Source organism: Coregonus clupeaformis, unplaced genomic scaffold (assembly GCF_020615455.1).
Source record: "Coregonus clupeaformis isolate EN_2021a unplaced genomic scaffold, ASM2061545v1 scaf1008, whole genome shotgun sequence".
Lineage (NCBI taxonomy): Eukaryota > Metazoa > Chordata > Actinopteri > Salmoniformes > Salmonidae > Coregonus > Coregonus clupeaformis.
This window is the reverse complement of record NW_025534462.1, coordinates 102,501-125,353: the sequence shown is the minus strand read 5'-3', so window position 1 is coordinate 125,353 and position 22,853 is coordinate 102,501.

Below are 22,853 nucleotides of genomic sequence, written 5' to 3'. Positions count from 1 at the left end.
TCATTGTGAAACAAACAAGAAATAAGACAAAAAAACAGAAAACTTGAGCGTGCATAGAGCCACCTTTTGCAGCAATTACAGCTGCAAGTCTCTTGGGGTATGTCTCTATAAGCTTGGCACATCTAACCACTGGGATTTTTGCTCATTCTTCAAGGCAAAACTGCTCCAGCTGCTTCAAGTTGGATGGGTTCCACTGGTGTACAGCAATCTTTAAGTCATACCACAGATTCTCAATTGGATTGAGGTCTGGGCTTTGACTAGGCCATTCCAATACATTTAAATTAAGTTTCCCCTTAAACCACTCGAGTGTTGCTTTAGCAGTATGCTTAGGGTCATTGTCCTGCTGGAAGGAGAACCTTTGTCCCAGTCTCAAATCTCTGGAAGACTGAAACGAAGAAGAATTTCCCTGTGTTTAGCGCCATCCATCATTCCTTCAATTCTGACCAGTTTCCCAGTCCCTGCCGATGAAAAACATCCCCACAGCATGATGCTGCCACCACCATGCTTCACTGTGGGGATGGTGTTCTCGGGGTGATGAGAGGTGTTGGGTTTGCGCCAGACATAGCGTTTTCCTTGGCGGCCAAAAAGCTCAATTTTGGTCTCATCTGACCAGAGTACCTTCTTCCATATGTTTGGGGAGTCTCCCACATGCCTTTTGGCGAACACCAAACGTGTTTGCTTATTTTTTTCATTAAGCAATGGCTTTTTTCTGGCCACTCTTCTGTAAAGCCCAGCTCTGTGGAGTGTACGGCTTAAAGTGGTCCTATGGACAGATAATCCAATCTCTGCTGTGGAGCTTTGCAGCTCCTTCAGGGTTATCTTTGGTCTCTTTGTTGCCTCTCTGATTAATACCCTCCATTCCTGGTCTGTGAGTTTTGGTGGGTGGCCCTCTCTTGGCAGGTTTGTTGTGGTGCCATATTCTTTCCATTTTTTAATAATGGATTTAATGGTGCTCCGTGGGATGTTCAAAGTTTCTGATATTTTTTTATAACCCAACCCTGATCTGTCCTTCTCCACAACTTTGTCCCTGACCTGTTCGGAGAGCTCCTTGGTCTTCATGGTGCCGCTTGCTTTGTGGTGCCCCTTGCTTAGTGGGGTTGCAGAATCTGGGGCCTTTCAGAACAGCTGTATATATACTGAGATCATGTGACAGATCATATGACACTTAGATTGCACACAGGTGGACTTTATTTAACTAATGATGTGACTTCTGAAGGTAATTGGTTGCACCAGATCATATTTAGGGGCTTCATAGCAAAGGGGGTGAATACATATGCACGCACCGCTTTTCCGTTATTTATTTTTCATAATTTTTTTAAACAAGTTATTCTTTTCATTTCACTTAAAAAAATTGGACTATTTTGTGTATGTCCATTACATGAAATCCAAATAAAAATCAATTTAAATTACAGGTTGTAATGCAACAAAATAGGAAAAACGCCAAGGGGGATGAAGACTTTTGCAAGGTACTGTATTTTACATAGTTGACAATGGAAGTTATAGGCTTAGGCTACTGCTGTATTGGCCTATAGGCAGTGGTGCAGTGCTATTTCTTTAGGTAAGGGAGAAACATTTAAATTGTAAATAACATCATACTTTCCTCAATTGTACAGACAGATGAAGCCTATTATCATTATAGAACAGGGCTCCGCAACCCTGTTCCTGGAGAGCTACCCTCCTGTAGGTTTTTACTCCAACCCCAGTTGTAGCTAATATGATTAACTTATAAACCAGCTAATTATTAGAATCAGTTGCGCTAGATTAGGGTTGGAATGAAAACCTACAGGATGGTAGCTCTCTAGGAAGAGGGTTGGAGAGCCCTGTTATAGAATATACATAAAATGCATCCTCCAATTACGATGCCTGCCTATGCCCACACATATTGTCTCAAGAAAATGTTCAATTTTTAATACCCTCAGACACAAAGTTAGCCATACCTCATTTCAAAATTGGCCATCATCACTGTCAATCGTGAATGATAATTCTTCATGTTTTACCAATGAAACTGCATCTGCATGCCAATCATTTGATTGATTTCAATCAGTTTCATGGCAATAGCCTATGCATTTAGATGTTCTTGAAGTACTTTTTCGTGAGCAAATTATAGCAGATGGTGTTAACAAACTATTAATCTTTCTATCATTTTTTTTCTTCAATCAAAGCATAGGCCTACATTCTCCCTAGTGGCGCACTCTGTTGAGTTTTGGTGTATTACATTTTTGGGGGGTCTATTCTGCTTCAGCTAACCATCCTAAAATCTCATTAGGAGGTGTTTTGTTGTAACAGTAACGTTATAGGCCTACTATGCTATGCTATTATATTCTGTTCTGTTCTGTAAAATACTAATTCATCGTTATGTCATCTATCGTGTACAGATTCTCGTGGATATGAAACGGCAAGAATCTTTCAAGGCTCAAGTAGAATTACGTGATTACGAGCAGCAGTAGTTCCTGGTTTGAGGTTTTCGTCATTGATTATTTGGACAAATCAGGATTGGGTAAAGGCGGTGCTTAAACTGGTGCAATGATTTTCAAGCCCGTGTGCAGATGATAAACGATTTCCTCTAGGTTCCACAGCCACAAAGTAAAAATTGGCTATATCGGAAAAATTCGGAAATTGAAGTCGGAAGTTTACATACACTTAGGTTGGAGTCATTAAAACTCGTTTTTCAACCACTCCACAAATTCCTTGTTAACAAACTATAGTTTTGCCAACACAAGTCATTTTTCCAACAATTGTTTACAGACAGATTATTTCACTTATAATTCACTGTATCACAAATCAAGTGGGTAAGAAGTTTACATACACTAAGTTGACTGTGCCTTTAAACAGCTTGGAACATTCCAGAAAATGATGTCATGGCTTTAGAAGCTTCTGATAGGCTAATTGACATCATTTGAGTCAATTGGAGGTGTACCTGTGGATGTATTTCAAGGCCTGCCTTCAAACTCAGTGCCTCTTCGCTTGACATCATGGGAAAATCAAAAGAAATCAGCCAAGACCTCAGAAAAAAATTTGTAGACCTCCACAAGTCTGGTTCATCCTTGGGAGAAATGTCCAAATGCCTGAAGGTACCACATTCATCTGTACAAACAATAGTACGCAAGTATAAACACCATGGGACCACGCAGCTGTCATACTGCTCAGGAAGGAGACGTGTTCTGTCTCCTAGAGATGAACGTACTTTGGTGCGAAAAGTGCAAATCAATCCCAGAACAACAGCAAAGGAACTTGTGAAGATGCTGGAGGAAACAGGTACAAAAGTATCTACATCCACAGTAAAACGAGTCCTATATCGACATAACCTGAAAGGCCGCTTAGCAAGTAAGAAGCCACTGCTCCAAAACCTCCATAAAAAAGCCAGACTATGGTTTGCAACTGTACATGGGGAAAAATATTGTACTTTTTGGAGAAATGTCCTCTGGTCTGATGAAACAAAAATAGAACTATTTGGCCATAATGACCATCGTTATGTTTGGAGGAAAAATGGGGTGCCTTGCAAGCTGAAGAACACCATCCCAACCATGAAGCACAGGGATGGCAGCATCATGCTGTGGGGGTGCTTTGCTGCAGGAGGGACTGGTGCACTACACAAAATAGATGGCATCATGAGGAAGGAAAATTATGTGGATATATTGAAGCAACATCTCAAGAAGTTAAAGCTTGGTCGCAAATGGGTCTTCCAAATGGACATTGATCCCAAGCATACTTCCAAAGTTGTGGCAAAATGGCTTACGGACATCAAAGTCAAGGTATTGGAGTTGCCATTACAAAGCCCTGACCTTAATCCTATAGAAAATGTGTGAGCAGAACTGAAAAAGCGTGTGCGAGCAAGGAGGCCTACAAACCTGACTCAGTTACACCAGTTCTGTCAGGAGGAATGTGCCAAAATTCACCCAACTTCTTGTGGGAAGCTTGTGGAAGGCTACCCAAAACGTTTTACCCAAGTTAAACAAGTTAAAGGCAATGCTACCAAATACTAATTGAGTGTATGTAATCTTCTGACCCACTGGGAATGTGATGAAAGAAATAAAAGCTTAAATAAATCATTCTCTCTACTATTATTCTGACATTTCACATTCTTAAAATGAAGTGGTGATCCTAACTGACCTAAAACAGGGAATTTTTACTAGGATTAAATGTCAGGAATTGTGAAAAACTGAGTTTAAATGTATTTGGCTAAGGTGTATGTAAACTTCCGACTTCAACTGTATTTGGCCATGATAAACACGGGTGAAATTAGCGGAAGGGAGTTTCTGTTTGCGAGGGAGGAAACTTTGCTTCCTTCCTTTGCACAAAGGTAATCACAATTGTTAAGGGCATTCCCCCCAGAAGTAAAACAGGAAAGGACAAAATAAGTTTCCTTCTAGGTAACCAAGATTAAACATTATGTGATCTTGCGAGACATTGATTCAGCTTTGATCTAATTTTACTAAATGAGCACCATTGTGAGAAGTGATGATCTTCTATTTGTAATAATAATAATAAGTGATGAGTAGAACTATTAGGCATAGGATTGTTATTTTAAACGATTGGACCGCCCTGCATGGTTCTGAAAGGACAGTGCCAGGATCGCAAGAAGAAGTTGAACCAACTTGTGCTGCTGAAGGATAGCTGAACGTTAGCTCTGCCGTTTGGCAAGTTCAGGAAAAAAACTATAATTTTCAGTATAGCCTAATAGAACTACGACTACATGCTAGCTATTTATAGGCTATATCCTAATGTAAATACAAATACTGTACATTTGGCCTTAATATCATTGCACTGTTTGCGAGGAGAGCTTTAGTTGCGAGTAGGCTTTTCATTGTATTGTGTAGCTTACACTACGCTGTATCATAAATCAACTTTGATTTGATTAGCTTGAACACATGGTTACAATATACTCTATTACAGAATAAAATAAAACAGAGGTGAACTACTGTATCAATTCATTGAATTTATTTGCATAGATTAAATCATCTAATCAATTGACTAAGGAGTGAACATACTGTAAGTCATTACCACGTAGAATTGCAGAACATGCTGTGACGTCACGAGAGGCTACACAGCTTTCAGCGGGATTGCTCAAGTAGTGCAAGGAGACAAGGTTCAAACAAAACAAGGATTTTATTAAAGGTCTTGGGAAACTAACGAAAGTATAACACAATTCTGTTCTCTGGTGGCTCTTTAAGGGTTAACAGTTCAGGGATGTCTCTTCCACATCCAAAATCATAACTCTCACTCGCTCAGATAACTTTTCCCCAGCCTTACTGTAGTCCACGTTGCAGCTAGTGGCCAACCCAGCAAAAAGTCCTTCCAAATGTCTCTCACGTATTTCCACAGGTGCATATATCCAAAGGTGAGTATTTCCCAAAGGTAAGTATCTCCAAATCCTTAGATTCCTCATGGAAGTGGACGTGCAGCACTCTTGTCCTCCAGAGAGCCCAGGTTGGAGACTGTGTCTCTTCACTTCCCAAACCTTCAGCTCATCAGCTCCTGATTGGTTTCAGCTGCGTGGGAAGATTGGCCATAGAGGGTTGGAGTTCCCGACCATACCAGCAGATGGAGCCATAGCTGTCTGGGTTTGCAGCCATCTCAGGGGGATGTAACGTCCCTCCAGGACACAGCCTCTCGTGACATCACACATCCCCCCTCCTCGGGACCGACGTCCTCGTCGGGGTAAAGGCAGCGAAGAAGGCATCACGCCGGGAGAGGGCGTCCGCATTGCCGTGGTGCTTGCCAGCCTGCTCTCTCTTCAACTCCTCCACCTCTAGGACCAGGGACTCAGCCTCCTGTTGTCTCTCCTTGAGTTTCTTACTGAACGCATCAGCCTTGGTTTTAGCAGAGTTTAGCTTCTGTTGAGCAGCTTTCAGTTCCTTCTCTCTCTTTGCCTCCGCATTCTTCATCTTGTTCTCCAACACCTTGTACTTCTCCTCTGCCTTCTTCTGGACCTCCTTACTACTGCGCAGGGTCTCCTCACACTCCTCGATGGTCCTGCGCAGCCTCTCCAGCTCCTCCTGTTGCTTATGGAAGGAGCTCTGTTGGAGTTTAGCCTGGAGGATATCTAACTCTTCTGTCTTCATGTCTAACTGTTGCTTTAACAAACGATACCTCTCAGCGGTCCCCTTCAGACCAGACAGTTCTTTGTCCAGATTCTGTAGCTCCGTCTCTGTGTCGGTCTGGGCACCTGCCATCCCTATCCGAGCCCGGGCGGGAGTGAGTAACTCGGAGGATTGCACCGGAGCCTTCCCAGGATGAGTCTTGCCTCTCCGTTTCCGAGGTACTCGGGTTATCCTCTCCTGAGACTCTCTCCAGAGTGGGTAAAAGGCTGGGCAGTCTCGTCCAATTAGGACAGGGACGGGGAGGGAATCAACCACCCCCGCCGTCGTGTGTATGGTTCCCCGTGTGCTGGTCATTGTAAGTTCAGTAATGGGGTATTCTCTGGTGTCCCCATGGACACAGGAAACTGGGAGGACTTTCCCCGGGTCAGACACGTTGGGCCCACCAAATCCTTACGCACCAGGGTGGCCCGGCTACCAGAATCCAGTAAGGCCTCCACATCATGGTGATTCACAGTTACCGGGCAGGTGGGGGTCGATCTGGGCCGCCATCTACGACTCCCAAGAGCGAGGCAAAACGGTGTGTGGGTGCTGAGCTGGAGGACTCCGCAGTGGGCATAGGTTCATCGGCTGGTTTCCCACACTGCCAGGAGATATGTCCCATCTCCCCACACCGGTAACACTGTCGAGTTTCCCCCTCCTGGTGTACTCTTCTTGGACCCGCCGGGTTTCTGGCTCCCCCTGGAGCCGGGATAAGTCCTGACGTGGCTGGGTTCGAGACCTTGGGGTCCTTTGGACGGGTTCTTCCCATTTGTGGTGAGGCCGCCCTCCTGGGGTCTTTTCGGGAAGCATTCAGCATCTCCGCTGTGGCCTGGTACTTTTCCACAGCTTCCACGGTCAGATCAGCCGTGGTCAAGGCCTGTTGACTGATGAACCGTTTTGCCTCATAAGGCAGGGCGCGTAGGTAACGATCCACCACAACGGCCTCCACCACCGCCGCTGCTGTATTCCTCTGCGGATCCAGCCATTTCCTTGCGATTCGGACAAGTTCATGCATCTGCGCCCGAGGAGGTTGGTCTGGTTGGAAGGTCCAGCTGTGAAAGCGCTGGGCCATACCAAACTTTGTGAGTCCATATCTGCTGAGGATCTCAGACTTCAGGGCATCATAGTCAGTAACCTGGTCAGGGCCCAGGTCCCGGACAGCATTCAGCGATTCCCCGGTTAGAAAGGGGGGCTAACAGACCAACCCACTGTTGCTTGGGCCAGGCTTCCCTAGTGGCCGTGGCCTCAAATGCATGCAGGTATGCCTCAATGTCATCGGTAGCTCCCATCTTAGATATAAAGTCACTTGCCTTTATTGGGCGGGTATTTTGGACCACCCTCTGTCTCTGCAACCGCAATTCCTCTGCCTTCAGAAGGTTGGCTTTCTTTTGCTCCTCCAAGAGAGCCACGTTTGCTTGCATCTGGGCTTGCTGGCCAGCAACAAGGGCTTTCAATATGTCCTCCATTTCAGTCGGCGGGGAGCCTACGGCCAACTTGGAAAACTGGGTGATCAAACCTTCGGTATCCTCCTCTGACATGCACTATTAACGCTTGAGCGTGCCCGCATCCTCCACCATCTGTGACGTCACGAGAGGCTACACAGCTTTCAGCGGGATTGCTCAAGTAGTGCAAGGAGACAAGGTTCAAACAAAACAAGGATTTTATTAAAGGTCTTGGGAAACTAACGAAAGTATAACACAATTCTGTTCTCTGGTGGCTCTTTAAGGGTTAACAGTTCAGGGATGTCTCTTCCACATCCAAAATCATAACTCTCACTCGCTCAGATAACTTTTCCCCAGCCTTACTGTAGTCCACGTTGCAGCTAGTGGCCAACCCAGCAAAAAGTCCTTCCAAATGTCTCTCACGTATTTCCACAGGTGCATATATCCAAAGGTGAGTATTTCCCAAAGGTAAGTATCTCCAAATCCTTAGATTCCTCATGGAAGTGGACGTGCAGCACTCTTGTCCTCCAGAGAGCCCAGGTTGGAGACTGTGTCTCTTCACTTCCCAAACCTTCAGCTCATCAGCTCCTGATTGGTTTCAGCTGCGTGGGAAGATTGGCCATAGAGGGTTGGAGTTCCCGACCATACCAGCAGATGGAGCCATAGCTGTCTGGGTTTGCAGCCATCTCAGGGGGATGTAACGTCCCTCCAGGACACAGCCTCTCGTGACATCACAATGCGTAAAATCCAGATGTTGGTGTGTTGTATTCATGCATCTCAATAAACTATAACTTAAATGCATTATTACTGTCAACTTTGCCCAATTCACATTTCCAATTTCCCACCCTGACATACCAAGCTAGAACGGGCCCTGCGTCTCAACCAATAGCCAATTGTAGGATAAATTGTAAACTGCCCCAAACTTGAAACTCACGTGCCGCCTATGGTCTTAATAACACCCATAAAATAAACATGTGCACGCACAAGCGCAAGCACACATAGGAAGTCCCGTGAAAAATACTTGCCCCCCCCCCCCCTATGGAAATCAAATGCCTCTCCAACTGATTCATTCTGGCAACAACCCTGGGTAGGTAGATGTACCCAGACAGATGTCTCTAAGCTAACAGACCCCAGAGGTTGACCATGCTCTCTCCACCTCAGGCTCAGAGCCTCTGGGAATAGCAAAGAACACTCTAGGAATGTGTGAAAGTGTGACAGAAAGGAACTGTGACAGGGAGTAGAGAAGAGACTTCCTCAGGGGGATTGCATCATGAAATTTCATTTTGAACATGCTATTCAGACTATCTCTCTTTAAACACACACACACACACACAGCAGCATGGACACGTCAGGTATTAGGACACACACACACAAACACACACAAACACACACACACACACACACACAAACACACACAAGCCGAAAGATAACATGCAAATGTATTCTGGACCATAGAGCAAGCTATAGACAGATCCCTCTGAGGAAACAGCACTTTACTTCCAGTCCACTTCTGCATCCCAAATGGCATCCCAAATGGCACCCTATTTCCTTTACGGTGCATTACTTTTCACCAGGGCCCATAGAACTCTGGTCACAAGTAGTGCACTATATAGGGAATAGGGTGCCATTTGGAATGAGCATAATGTTTTTATCTGGGGAAAAAGTCCTGTCTGGTCTGGAGAGCAGACAGGAGTCTCCTAGCTCTCTCAGAGCTAGGAGACATGCATTAGACACATTTAGGTGGATTCGGAAAGCATTAGGGAGTCCTGCAAGTCCGGATGAGTAAAATATGTAGGCATATTCATTTCACTTGATAGCTGAAGGCAGGTAGTTGAAAGAGCTTTCAACTTCATTAAGCTGAGCAGGTGTTGGGTGATGTCCAGTTGTTCAGTCGGATAAACAGGTGACACGTGTAGGACAGCTGCAGTCAACACCACTAGCAACGTCGGTGCTTCAAACCCCTCCATATGTGTATAGTATTTTACACTCATATATATATACTATAGGGTCAATTAGGTTTATGTTGACCTTAAAATGCTGCTGTACTCTTCTGTTATAGTACTTTCCATTGAGTTGTATCCAAGGCCATTTAGTGATACCACCAGAGAGAATAAATGGTAAGCAAGCAGCTCCTGTCTGAATGACTGTATATCATCACCCTTTCATTACAGCTAATTGACAGGGGCTCGGCCCTTTATCCTAGATGTTATTACTGCTGCTGGGGCACTGGAGGGGCATGGCTGTTACTGTACCGACACACACACATATACACACACACAAAACCACACAGTGCATACTGTTCTACTCAACTGTTCGCTGTAATGTCAAAAGACTCAGGGCATACTTGGTCACGTTCCATTTGATTAATTAATTATTCAAAACATAACCTTTCTAGTCATTGGAGAGTACTCATTTAATAGAACATTGTTATTTATGATTACTGTGTCTTGAGCAATCAGTGAGACACAGACCTAATAACAGCTAAGTGGGGTTAAAAGAGCCTGGAAATGCTACAGACAAATAAACCACTAATAAAACATGATATACTGTATCTCATCTAAGACCATTATGTAGACCACATTACAACTATATTTTAACCATTGCATTTAAATTATTAACCATTATATTTCAATGATGAACCATTACATTTAAATTATTAACCATTACATTTCAATTATTGACCATTACATTTAAATTATTAACCATTACATTTCAATGTCTAAATGGACTTACTGTGTTTGTTCTCTATTTCAAACAGTAGTTCAATTGCTTTGGTGCTATTTTCACAAGTATGTGGTCAATTTCCAAAACTCCACACTGGTAACACTTGTAACGCAGAAAGTCTCATATTCAAAACTTTGTATTGTGCATTAATTTTGTTTGAAGTATCATGAGAACATTGATTTAATCACTAAAACACAACATAATGATATCTTCTCAATTTAGTTATTTTAACAACCAGTTAATCCAATAGCAAAAAAATGCAAGATACATGCTTCAAAATTGCCCTTTGAATGTAATATGCCACATTACTGTAAATCACAGTACATTACACTGTTTTCACATTAGGCACTACCCATTACAATTGACTGAACATCAAACTTCCATACTTTCTATCCCATGTGTGATCAAAGGTGTGGTCATTCAAGACATCTTTCACAATCATTGATACAAAAAATAAATGTATCATTCAGTTATAATTACAACATAAGTGTACTGTATTCAAATGAAGGAAATGAAAGAAACATAATGTTTAGCAGGCACATGTTTGCATCAAGCCTGTCTTGAGCATTTGGCCATAGGTTCTCACTGCAGTAAAGGTCCTCATTGTTCATGCACCTGGCGAAAAACCTTTAGGCATGGCGAACCAAGCCTGACATAGGTCTGGCATTGATGTCATTGCATGCCTCATCCATGGCCTGAAGGAAGGTGGTACGGTATTGTAATCATGTATTGTATTTTACAGTATTGTATTGTACTTATGTATTGTAGTGGTCCTGCACATGACTCAGTTCGTAAGAGCATGGCACTAGCAACACCAGAGTTGTGGGTTCGATTCCCAATGGGGTCACATACGAAAATGTGTGGACTCACTGTTGACATTGGATAAAAGTGTCTGGTATGTAAATGACATATATTACGGTATTACAGTACTGTATTGGCCAATTACATTTTAGTAAGGCAGTGTGAACCCTACCCTAGCAACTCCATTTTGGATACATGTTCATCCAAAATCTCTGATCTTGTCAATATCAGATTTTTAAAAATGTACTGTGAAGTAAAATCATAATAGTCATCAGCATAATAGTACATTACATTCTTTATATATTTCTACTTTACAGACATACATTTTCATTATGTAGTTCTCAAAATCTGTAGTAGACAAACCAGTTTAAAATCTATAGGTTTACTAAATGGTTTATTGATTATCAATTAAGAGCAGTCAGATTAAGTAATATTAAAATGTATTTTAAAAAATGAGAAGAGAATCATGTCAAAAGTAATGTGAGCATTGCATTGTGAAAGGCAACTACTTTAAATGAACATGTATTGCAATGTGAAACATGTATTTCTAGATGAACCACTGATTAAGTCAGGTGAAGAAGTGACTTTGGGATTTTGTGTTGTACTCAGTCAATTGAAAATGTGCTTAGGTTTTTGAACCAACTGCCATTTTGATGATCTGTTTTGAGTTTTGTACTAAGACTTGTGAAAAGGTACCACATATTTGTGAAAATTGCACCAAAGCGATTGAAAAAAACTGTAAGGCCTAGTGGAGAGCTATGTTATTGACTTAACCTTGAAACCACAACACAACTACGACCACAATGACATACACACAACCAGCGACCTGTAAATAGCATTTAAGCAAGCAGACACATTTAACCTAACGATGATGTTGCTACAAAGACATGCAATCAATGACGCCGAGGGACCAACCAAGATATCTGTCCATAGCCAGTAACTTTCCATTCAAATCTTTGATGTCAACGTCAGGCCTTGATGATTACACAACAGTGCTCTATACACCTGCTAGCTACACTATGGTTTAACCCTAACACCCTTGACACCAATACTACAGCAAACATCCAAGCCCAAATAACAAAGGTGTTGATGACACATTTTCACTCCATAGGGGATGAAAGCACTAAAGGCATTGTAATGCAATGCTCACACTTCATAACGGTTGGTATAAAAAGACCACAGACCTTAGTTCTCTGCCAACTCCAAAGTGTGTGTGTGGGTGTGTGTGTGTCAGATCAACAGATTCAACCTAGTGTTGTGCTTATGTAATCATACTGTACACATGCCTTTATATGAAATTCAATAACTATGAGCAGTTTGAAATGATTGTAAAGTACCGTGAGTGAATATATGACATACAATACTTGCCTTTGATTTTACATTGATTGATTCTAATAATTTTTTTCTCAAGTCTTTACATGCCAGAGCATTGACTGAAGAGGGTTTCTATAGAGTGAACAATTGACATCAGAGTCCGTGACAACTAGCTAAATGTTCTTAATAGCTCAAGGTTAACAGGCAACAGAACATACAGTATGGCTATGAATATGTATGTATGATTACAATATACAGTAGATTATATAGGAGAAGTATAAAATCATATCTTATTTCTGCTTCAACACGGTCTCATTAGAATATCTCAAAATAGTGACATTTATCCATTATAGTTATAACCTATGCGGATGTAATAGTTATCTGTCACCAGTACACTGAGATCTGGCTTCATATAACTAAAAGTAATAGGGACAGTTGAAGTCAGGTTATCTATAATGACTTCAGTTCCTCTTGGTGGCACTATGGACACTACTATCCTCTCTTCCTCCCCTCCCTTGTGTGACTCTAGCTGAAGGATAGTGCTAGATAGTGCTACAGCAATTACCAGCCTTGTGACTGTTATCTGAGTACACATGTGTATTTACAATGGGCTATAAAAGTGGGAACTTTGGCTGTTAAACTGTTTAAACTGACAGAAGCAGATGGTACGGTAATATGAGACAAACAGCTTTAGGTCCATGTACAGATGTAGGATCTTAATTTGAGCCAGTTTGCTACAGCAGGAAAATAATCCTGCAGCAATAGGAAATGTGAATAATTTTATCGATTATAAATAATCAAAGAAAATGTGTAGGGGTTGATACATTTTATGTTAGGGCAAATCAAGTCTGACATTTTAAAGTGGAAATTACAAACTTTATAAGCCTTTTAAAACCTTGAATACACAACAAGTTTGCATTTCTTGCTGTGCAGGGAAATTATCATCAACAAAAGAGTGATCAAATTAAGATTCTACAGCTGTACAATGTAACACCATAGGGTTTATGGCAATGCCTTGTTCATTGGAAACATTGACATCGACAATACAATACAATACTTGATGTACTGTACACTATATATACAAAAGTACAGTAAATTAAATCAAATAAAATGTTATTTGTCACATGCGCCGAATACAACAGGTGTAGACCAAACAGTGAAATCCTTACTTACAAGCCCTTAACCAACAATGCAGTTTTAAGAAATAATATATACAGGGGGCACCGGCACAGAGTCAATGTGCGGGGGCACCGGCCAGTCGAGGCAATTGAGGCAATATGTACACAATTTTTTTTGTCCATTAAAATAACATCAAATTGATCAGATACAGTGTAGACATTTTTATTTTATTTTACCTTTATTTAACTAGGCAAGTCAGTTAAGAACAAATTCTTATTTACAATGACGGCCTACACCGGCAAACCCGGACGACGCTGGGCCAATTGTGCACCTCCCTATGGGACTCCCAATCATGGCCAGTTGTGATACAGCCTGGAATCGAACCAGGGGGTCTGTAGTGACGCCTCAAGCACTGAGATGCATTGCCTTAGACCGCTGCGCCAATGGAGCCCATTGTTAATGTTGTAACTGGCTATTGTAGCTGGAAACAGCAGAATTTTAATGGAATATTTACATAGGCGTACAGAGTCCTGTGTTCCAATGGCACGTTGTGTTTGCTAATCCAAGTTGATCATTTTAAAAGGCTAATTGATCATTAGAAAACCATTTTGCAATTATGTTAGCACAGCTGAAAACTGTTGTGCTGATTAAAGAAGCAATAAAACTGGCCTTCTTGAGACTAGTTGAGTATCTGGAGCATCAGCAATTGTGGGTTCGATTACAGAATCAAAATGGCCAGAAACAAATAACTTTCTTCTGAAACTCGTCAATCTATTCTTGTTCTGAGAAATTAAGGCTATTCCATGCAAGAAATTGCCAAGAAACTGAAGATCTCGTACAACGCTGTGTACTACTCCCTTCACAGAACAGCGCAAACTGGCTCTAACCAGAATAGAAAGAGGAGTGGGAGGCCCCGGTGCACAACTGATCAAGAGGACAAATACATTAGAGTGTCTAGTTTGAGAAACAGATGGCTCACAGGTCCTCAACTGGCAGCTTCATTAAATAGTACCCGTAAAACACCAGTCTCAACGTCAACAGTGAAGAGGCGACTCCGGGATGCTGACCTTCGAGGCAGAGATGCAAAGAAAAAGCCATATCTCAGACTGTCCAATAAAAAGAAAAGATTAAGATGGCAAAAGAACACAGACACTGGACAGAGGAAGATTGGAAAAAAGTGTTATGGACAGACAAATCGAAGTTTGAGGTGTTCGGATCACAAAGAAGAACATTTGTGAGACGCAGACCAAATGAAAGGATGCTGGAGGAATGCCTGATGCCATCTGTCAAGCATGGTGGAGGCAATGTGATGGTCTGAGGGTGCTTTGGTGATTACCTCAACAAATTGACAACTAGAATGCCAAAGGGCTGCAAGGCTGTAATTGCTGCAAATGGAGGATTCTTTGATGAAAGCAAAGTTTGAAGGACACAATTATTATTTATATTAAAAACCTTGTCAATGACTACATTTCCTATGCATTTTGGTATATTTCCTATTCAAACTAATTTCATGTATGTTTTCATGGAAAACAAGGAAATGTCTAAGTGACCCCAAACTTATGAACGGTAGTGTACATGTAGGTAGAGTTATTAAAGTGACTATGCATAGATAATAAACAGAGAGTGGCAACAGCGCAAAAGAGGGGAGAGTCTTATAGCCATTTGATTAGATGTTGAGGAGTCTTATGGCTAGGGGGTAGAAGCTGTTTAGAAGCCTCTTGGGCCTAGACTTGATGCTCTGGGACCGCTTGCCGTGGGGTAGCAGAGAGAACAGTCTATGACTAGGGTGGCTGGAGTCTTTTACCATTTTTAGGGCCTTCCTCTGACACAGCCTGGTATAGAGGTCCTGGATGGCAGGAAGCTTGGCCCCAGTGATGTACTGGGCCGTACGCACTACCCTCTGTAGTGCCTTGCGGTCGGAGGCCGAGCAGTTGCCATACCAGGCAGTGATGCAACCAGTCAGGACGCTCTCGATGGTGCAGCTGTATAATTTTTTGAGGATCTGAGGACCCATGCCAAATCTTTTCAGTCTCCTGAAGGGGAATAGGTTTTGTCGTGCCCTCATTACGACTGTCTTGGTGTGCTTGGACCATGTTAGTTTGTTGGTGATGTGGACACCAAGGAACTTGAAGCTCTCAACGTGCTCCACTACAGCCCCGTCAATGAGAATGGGGGCATGCTCGGTCCTCTTCTTTTTCCTGTAGTCCACAATCATCTCATTTGTCTTGATCACGTTGAGGGAGAGGTTGTTATCCTGGCACCACACGGCCAGGTCTCTGACCTCCTCCCTATAGGCTTTCTCATCGTTGTCGGTGATCAGGCCTACCACTGTTGTGTCTTCGGCAAACTTAATGATGGTGTTGGAATCGTGCCTGGCCATGCAGTCATGAGTGAACAGTACAGGAGGGGACTGAGCATGCACCCCTGAGGGGCCCCCATGTTGCGGATCAGCCTGGCGGATGTGTTGCTACCTACCCTTACCACCTAGCGGAAGCCCGTCAGGAAGTCCAGGATCCAGTTGCAGATGGAGGTGTTTAGTCCCAGGGTCCTTAGCTTGGTGATGAGCTTTGAGGGCACAATGATGTTGAACGCTGAGCTGTAGTCAATGAATAGCATTCTCACATAGGTTTTCATTTTGTCCAGGTGGGAAAGGGCAGTGTGGAGTGCAATAGAGATTGCATCATCTGTGGATCTGTTGGGGCGGTATGCAAATTGGAGTGGGTCTAGGGTTTCTGGGATAATGGTGTTGATGTGAGCCATGACCAGCCTTTCAAAGCACTTCATGGCTACAGACGTGAGTGCTACGGGTCGGTAGTCATTTAGGCAGGTTACCTTAGTGTTCTTGGGCACAGGGACTATGGTGGTCTGCTTGAAACATGTTGGTATTACAGACTCAGACAGGGAGAGGTTGAAAATGTCAGTGAAGACACTTGCCAGTTGGTCAGCGCATGCTCGGAGTACACATCCTGGTAATCCGTCTGGCCCTGCGGCCTTGTGAATGTTGACCTGTTTAAAGGTCTTACTCACATCGGCTATGGAGAGCGTGATCACATAGTCGTCCAGAACAGCTGATGCTCTCGTGAATGTTTCAGTGTTACTTGCCTCGAAGCGAGCATAGAAGTAATTTAGCTTGTCTGGTAGGCTCGTGTCACTGGGCAGCTCGCGGCTGTGCTTCCCTTTGTAGTCTGTAATAGTTTGCAAGCCCTGCCACATCCGACGAGCGTTGGAGCCGGTGTAGTACGATTCGATCTTAGTCCTGTATTGACTCTTTGCCTGTTTGATGGTTCGCCGGCGGGCATAGCGGGATTTCTTATAAGCTTCTGGGTTAGGTTAGAGTCCCGCTCCTTGAAAGCAGCAGTTCTACCCTTTAGCTCAGTGCGGATGTAGCCTGTAATCCATGGCTTCTGGTTAGGGTATGTAAGTACAGTCACTGTGGGGACGACGTCATCGATGCACTTATTGATGAAGCCAGTGACTGTTGTGGTGTACTCATCAATACCAACGGAAGAATCCCAGAACATATTCCAGTCTGTACTAGCAAAACAGTCCTGTAGCTTAGCATCTGCTTCATCTGACCACTTTTTTATTGACCGAGTCACTGGTGCTTCCTGCTTTAGTTTTTTCTTGTAAGCAGGAATCAGGAGGATAGAATTATGGTCAGATTTGCCAAATGGAGGGTGAGGGAGAGCTTTGTACGCATCTCTGTGTGTGGAGTAAAGGTGGTCTAGAGGTATTTTTTCCCTCTGGTTGCACATTTAACATGCTGGTAGAAATTAGGTAAAACGGATTTAAGTTTCCCTGCATTACAGTACAGTCAAAAGTTTTGACACACCTACTCATTCAAGGGTTTTTCTTTATTTTTACTATTTTTTACATTGTTGAATAATAGTGAAGACATCAAAACTATGAAATAACACATATGGAATCATGTAGTAACCAAAAAAGTGTTCAACAAATCAAAAAATATTTTATATTTGAGATTCTTCAAATAGCCACCCTTTGCCTTGATGACAGCTTTGCACACTCTTGGAATTATCTCAACCAGCGTCACATGGAATGCTTTTCCAACAGTCTTGAAGGAGTTCCCACATATGCTGAGAACTTGTTGGCTGCTTTTCCTTCACTCTGCCATTAAGTGTGCCTTGAATTCTAAATCACAGACAGTGTCACCAGCAAAGCACCCCCACACCATAACACCTCCTCCTCCATGCTTTACGATGGGAACTACACATACGGAGATCATCCGTTCACCCACACCACGTCTCACAAAGACACAGCGATTGGAACCCCTCTAATGTCCATTGCTCAAGTTTTTTGCCCCAAGCAGGTCTCTTCTTCTTATTGGTGTCCTTTAGTAGTGGTTAATGCGACAATGAAGGCCTGATTCATACAGGCCCCTCTGAACAGTTGATGTTGAGATGTGTCTGTGACTTGAACTCTGTGATGCATTTATTTGGGATGCAATTTCTCAGGCTGGTAACTCTAATGAACTTTACCTTTGCAGCAGAGGTAACTCTGGGTCTTCCATCCCTGTGGCGGTCCTCATGAGAGCCAGTTTCATCATAGCGTTTGATGGTTTTTGCGACTGCACTTGAAGAAACTTGAAAAGTTCTTGAAATGTTCCATATTGACTCACCTTCGTGTCTTAAAATAATGATGGACTGATGTTTCTCTTTGCTTATTTGAGCTGTTCTTTCCATAATATGGACTTTGGTCTTTACCAAATAGGGCTATCTTCTGTATACTCCCCCTACCTTGTCACAACACAACTGATTGGCTCAAACGCATGAAGAAGGAAAGAAATTCCACAAATTAACTTTTAAGAAGGCACACCTGTTAATTGAAATGCATTCCAGGTGACTACCTCATGAAGTTGGTTGAGAGAATGCCAAGAGTGTGCAAAGCTGTCATCAAAGCAAAGGGTGGCTATTTGAAGAATCTCAAATATTAAATGTATTTTGATTTGTTTAACACTTTTTTGGTTAATACATGATTCCATATGTGTTATTTCATAGTTTTGATGTCTTCACTATTATTCTAAAATGTAAAAAATAGTAAAAATAAAGAAAAACCCTTGAATGAGTAGGTGTGTCCAAACTTTTGACTGGTAGTGTATGTGGACACCCCTTCAAATGAGTGGATTCAGCTATTTCAACCACACCTGTTGCTGACAGGTGTATAAAATTGAGCACACCGCCATGCAATCTCCATAGACAAACATTGACAGTAGAATAGCCTTACTGAAGAGCTCAGTGACTTTCAACGTGGCACCGTCATTGGATGCCACTTTTCCAACAAGTCAGTTCATCAAATATCTGCCCTGCTAGAGCTGCTCCGGTCAACTGTAAGTGCTGTTATTGTGAAGTAGAAATGTCTAGGAGCAACGATGGCTCCACTGCAAAGAGGAAGGCCACACAAGCTCACGGAACGGGACCGCCGAGTGCTGAAGCGCGTAGCGCGTAAAAATCGTCTGTCCTCGGTTGCAACACTCACTACCGAGTTCCAAACTGCCTCTGGAAGCAAAGTCAGCACAAGAACTGTTCGTCGGGAGCTTCATGAAGTTGGTTTCCATGGCTCAGAAGCCGCACACAAGCCTAAGATCACCATGCGCAATGCCAAGCGTCCGCTGGAGTGGTGTAAAGCTCGCCGCCATTGGACTCTGGAGCAGTGTAAACACGTTTCTGGAGTGATTAATCACGCTTCACTATCTGGCAGTCCGACAGACGAATCTGGGTTTGGCGGATGCCAGGAGAACGCTACCTGCCCGAATGCATAGTGCCAACTGTAAAGTTTGGTGGAGGAGGAATAATGGTTGGGGCTGTTTTTCATGGTTCGGACTTGGCCCCTTAGTTCCAGTGAAGGAAAATCTTAATGCTACAGCATACAATGTAATTCTGGACTAATCTGTGCTTCCAACTTTGTGGAAACCGTTTGGGGAAGTTCCTGTTCCAGCATGACAATGCCCCCATGCACAAAGTGAGGTCCATACAGAAATCGTTGACTGGCCTGCACAGAGCCCTGACCTCAACCCCATCGAACACCTTTGGGATGAATTGGAACGCCGACTTCGAGGCAGAGCTAATCGCCCAACATCAGTGCTGACCTCACCAATGCTCTTGTGGCTGAATGGAAGCAAGTCCCCATAACAATGTTCCAACATCTAGTAGAAAGCCTTCCCAGAAGAGTGGAGGCTGCTATAGCAGCAAAGGGGGGGAATCAACTCCATCTTAATGCCCATGATTTTGGAATGAGATGTTCGACGAGCACATACTTTTGGTCATGTAGTGTATTTTGAATTGCTTGATGGGAAAAATCCAGAAAGTATTATGAAGATATTACGTAGTATTAGAGAAATGACCTGATTGAATTGCAAGAACTAGTGCATATAATGTACAGTAACAATCTAACAATACAATATCTGAAAGGGCCAGTTGCAAAGTCTGAATTGAATCTGTATGGAGCGCTGAGTAACAAATGTATTCCTGTGTGGGTTTCTCATAGTCAGGTGCAGTGGTGATATTTTGTGGGATTGCTGCCACAAAGCTCTGGCTGACAGTTAGGGAACTCCCTCCTGAATACATATGAATACTGTACTTCCTTGGACTTTCTTTTATATGTCTGGATAACATGCAGTTGCAGTATAGTTGACATTTTACAAATCTTTCACAGATTCTTTCAACATTTCTACAGTACTATACTCCTATAGCCAGTTTCCATACTGTATGTACAGCAGCCAACTCTTTGATTATTATCATGACATACATGCATAACAACACGCTACAGCCCAAACAGATTTAACCAATACACTAGACTAACTCATTGCCAATGCACTCTCTGCATATCCCCATGTGACTGCCCTTTCTGTCTTTTCATTTAAGAGTCTTGTCGCTGTTGCATCAAATTGTTTGAGTGAGTTTTCAGAGAACGAATTACAGATTTCCCTGGTATTGTCACGTTCGTTGAATGACGGGTCAGACCAAGGCGCAGCGTGATATACGTACATGTTTATTAACTTATAAACCCACGACAAAATAACAAACCAAAACGAAACGTGAAGTCCAAGGTAGAACACACAACATACCTTACAAGGAACAAGATCCTACAACTCAATAGTGCCCATAGGCTGCCTAAGTATGGTCCCCAATCAGAGACAACGAGCGACAGCTGCCTCTGATTGGGAACCACACCGGCCAACATAGATCTACACATACTAGATCACAAACATAGAAAAAACACAACAAGGAATATACACACCCTGACTCAACATATAAGCGTCCCCTGAGTCAGGGCGTGACAGGTATGTTGTCAGACCTTGAATGGTCTGTCTTGTGCATGAAATATAACAGTTTAATCCGCGCAATTTCCAATTTGGTTATCCGAGAATTATCAAATAAAACTGGGCATGAGACATTTTTGCGGATAGCTATGGAAAGAGGAACTATTGACTGAGAGTAGCTGTTGTCTTGTCCTAAAGTAACCTGATACTAACATTTTCCACAAAACATGGATTTTTCCAAAACCACATTATTAACAAGATAACGAGCCATGTATGTCTGTTTATGCTCATTATTTTAAAAATAAATGAAGAATCTTTTTTTCTGAGTGAAAAAAAAACCCTTGGCAAAAACACCAATTAAATAATTTGTTTAGCATTTCAAGTCATAATTTTGTCTCATGCTAGAAATTGAATGAATTATAGTTTTGAGGAGGATTATTCTTTTCAAATAGAAGAAGAGAGAAAGGAGCAACAACATGACAAGTAAGCTGACATGATGTCATCAGCTAAACATGCCATACAGATGTAGGATCTTAATTTGATCACTCTTTTGTTGATTAGAATGTTCCTGCACAGCAGGAAATGCAAACTTGTAGTGTATCCAAGGTTTAAAAAAGCTTCTAAAGTTTGTAATTTCCACTTTAAAATTTCAGACTTGATTTGCCCTAACTCAAAATGTACTGTATCAACCCCTACAAACATTCCATTCATTGTAAGCCACATAATAATTCACATTTCCTGTTGCTGCAGGACTATTTTCCTGCTCAACTAGCTCAAGTTAAGATCCTACATCTGTATGTTTCTTGTTGGTTTGCAATGTGGTTTTACACACGCTAGACATCAAGCCTCACTGAAAACATTCCAACCCTCTGAGGATATAACCCATGTGTAAGGATTGAGCTTCCCTGACCATGTGACCTGACCAGGAACAACTCTGGGCCTTATACAGACCAGAGGTCATAATAACCAGGGACTTCAGTCTACAGTCCTGCACAGTGCAACAGTAGGTGCAACACAGACAGCATTATGTTCAGTCAGCAGGGCCTAGAACACGTTTTATTTTGTCCTGTGGCCCTGTCATACTAGATGTTGTCAGTGAGTACAATTATTTGGGGTTGATTATTAATACATTTGTGGATGACATTGTGTCTGTTCAGTACATAGCTAACCATGTGAATGGTGCCCTTGGTGACATTATTGCAAAGTGTAAATCCATGGGTGGCCCACCTTTTAAATGTTTCACTAAACTGTTTGGAGCTAGCTGTTATTATTTATGCTCCAGCAGTATGGGGGCACAGAAATGATACTGTACTGGTTTTAATGCTGTTTTTAACCATGCCTGCAGATTTGACCTTGTTGTGGGTAAATACCAAATGCTGCTATTCAAGACGATTTCGGCTGGATAACTCTATGGCATCACCAGTGGCTATGTATTTTTTTAAAGTTGCGGAGATTCATGCCAAATGAACATCTATGTAAACGTGTCTTTTTATGTGCTTGTGATGTTGCAACTGCAAATAAGAGTTTCTATACCATGTCAAATCTTTTTTGAACTCCATCCATATGACTCACTGATACAGACAGAGTGTATTCTAGAAATGACCGTACTGTTTTTGAATCAGCACTTTTAGAGAGCGACGAACTAAAGTGGAACCAACTGATAAACAAGCTTGAAAGTAACAAACCTACTGCCTTTTTAAATGCACGTTTGGGACAGGACCCTATGAACGTACTGTTTTATCCAAGCAATATCGAAGCTCTTTTGAAAAATGTAGATGTGGAGTGGCCCCTCTCGCTATTGAGATTGGTCGATACACAAACACTCCCCTAGATAGACGTGTATGTACTTTTTGTAACGATGGTTCCATTGAAACTGAAGCGCATGCCTTGCTTTACTGTGGGTTATACAACAAAATTATTGATTATCTTTTTTGTCAGAAATGAACATTTTAACCGTCTTAATAATAATAAATGATGTGCAATTTTATCAGGTAACTATCATGTAAATGCCTGCGCCAAAGCCTGCCACCTTATCCTCCAACGGAGACGTTTCTTTACAAGTGCCTAATTGTCTTTTTATCCACTGTACTTTGTTTC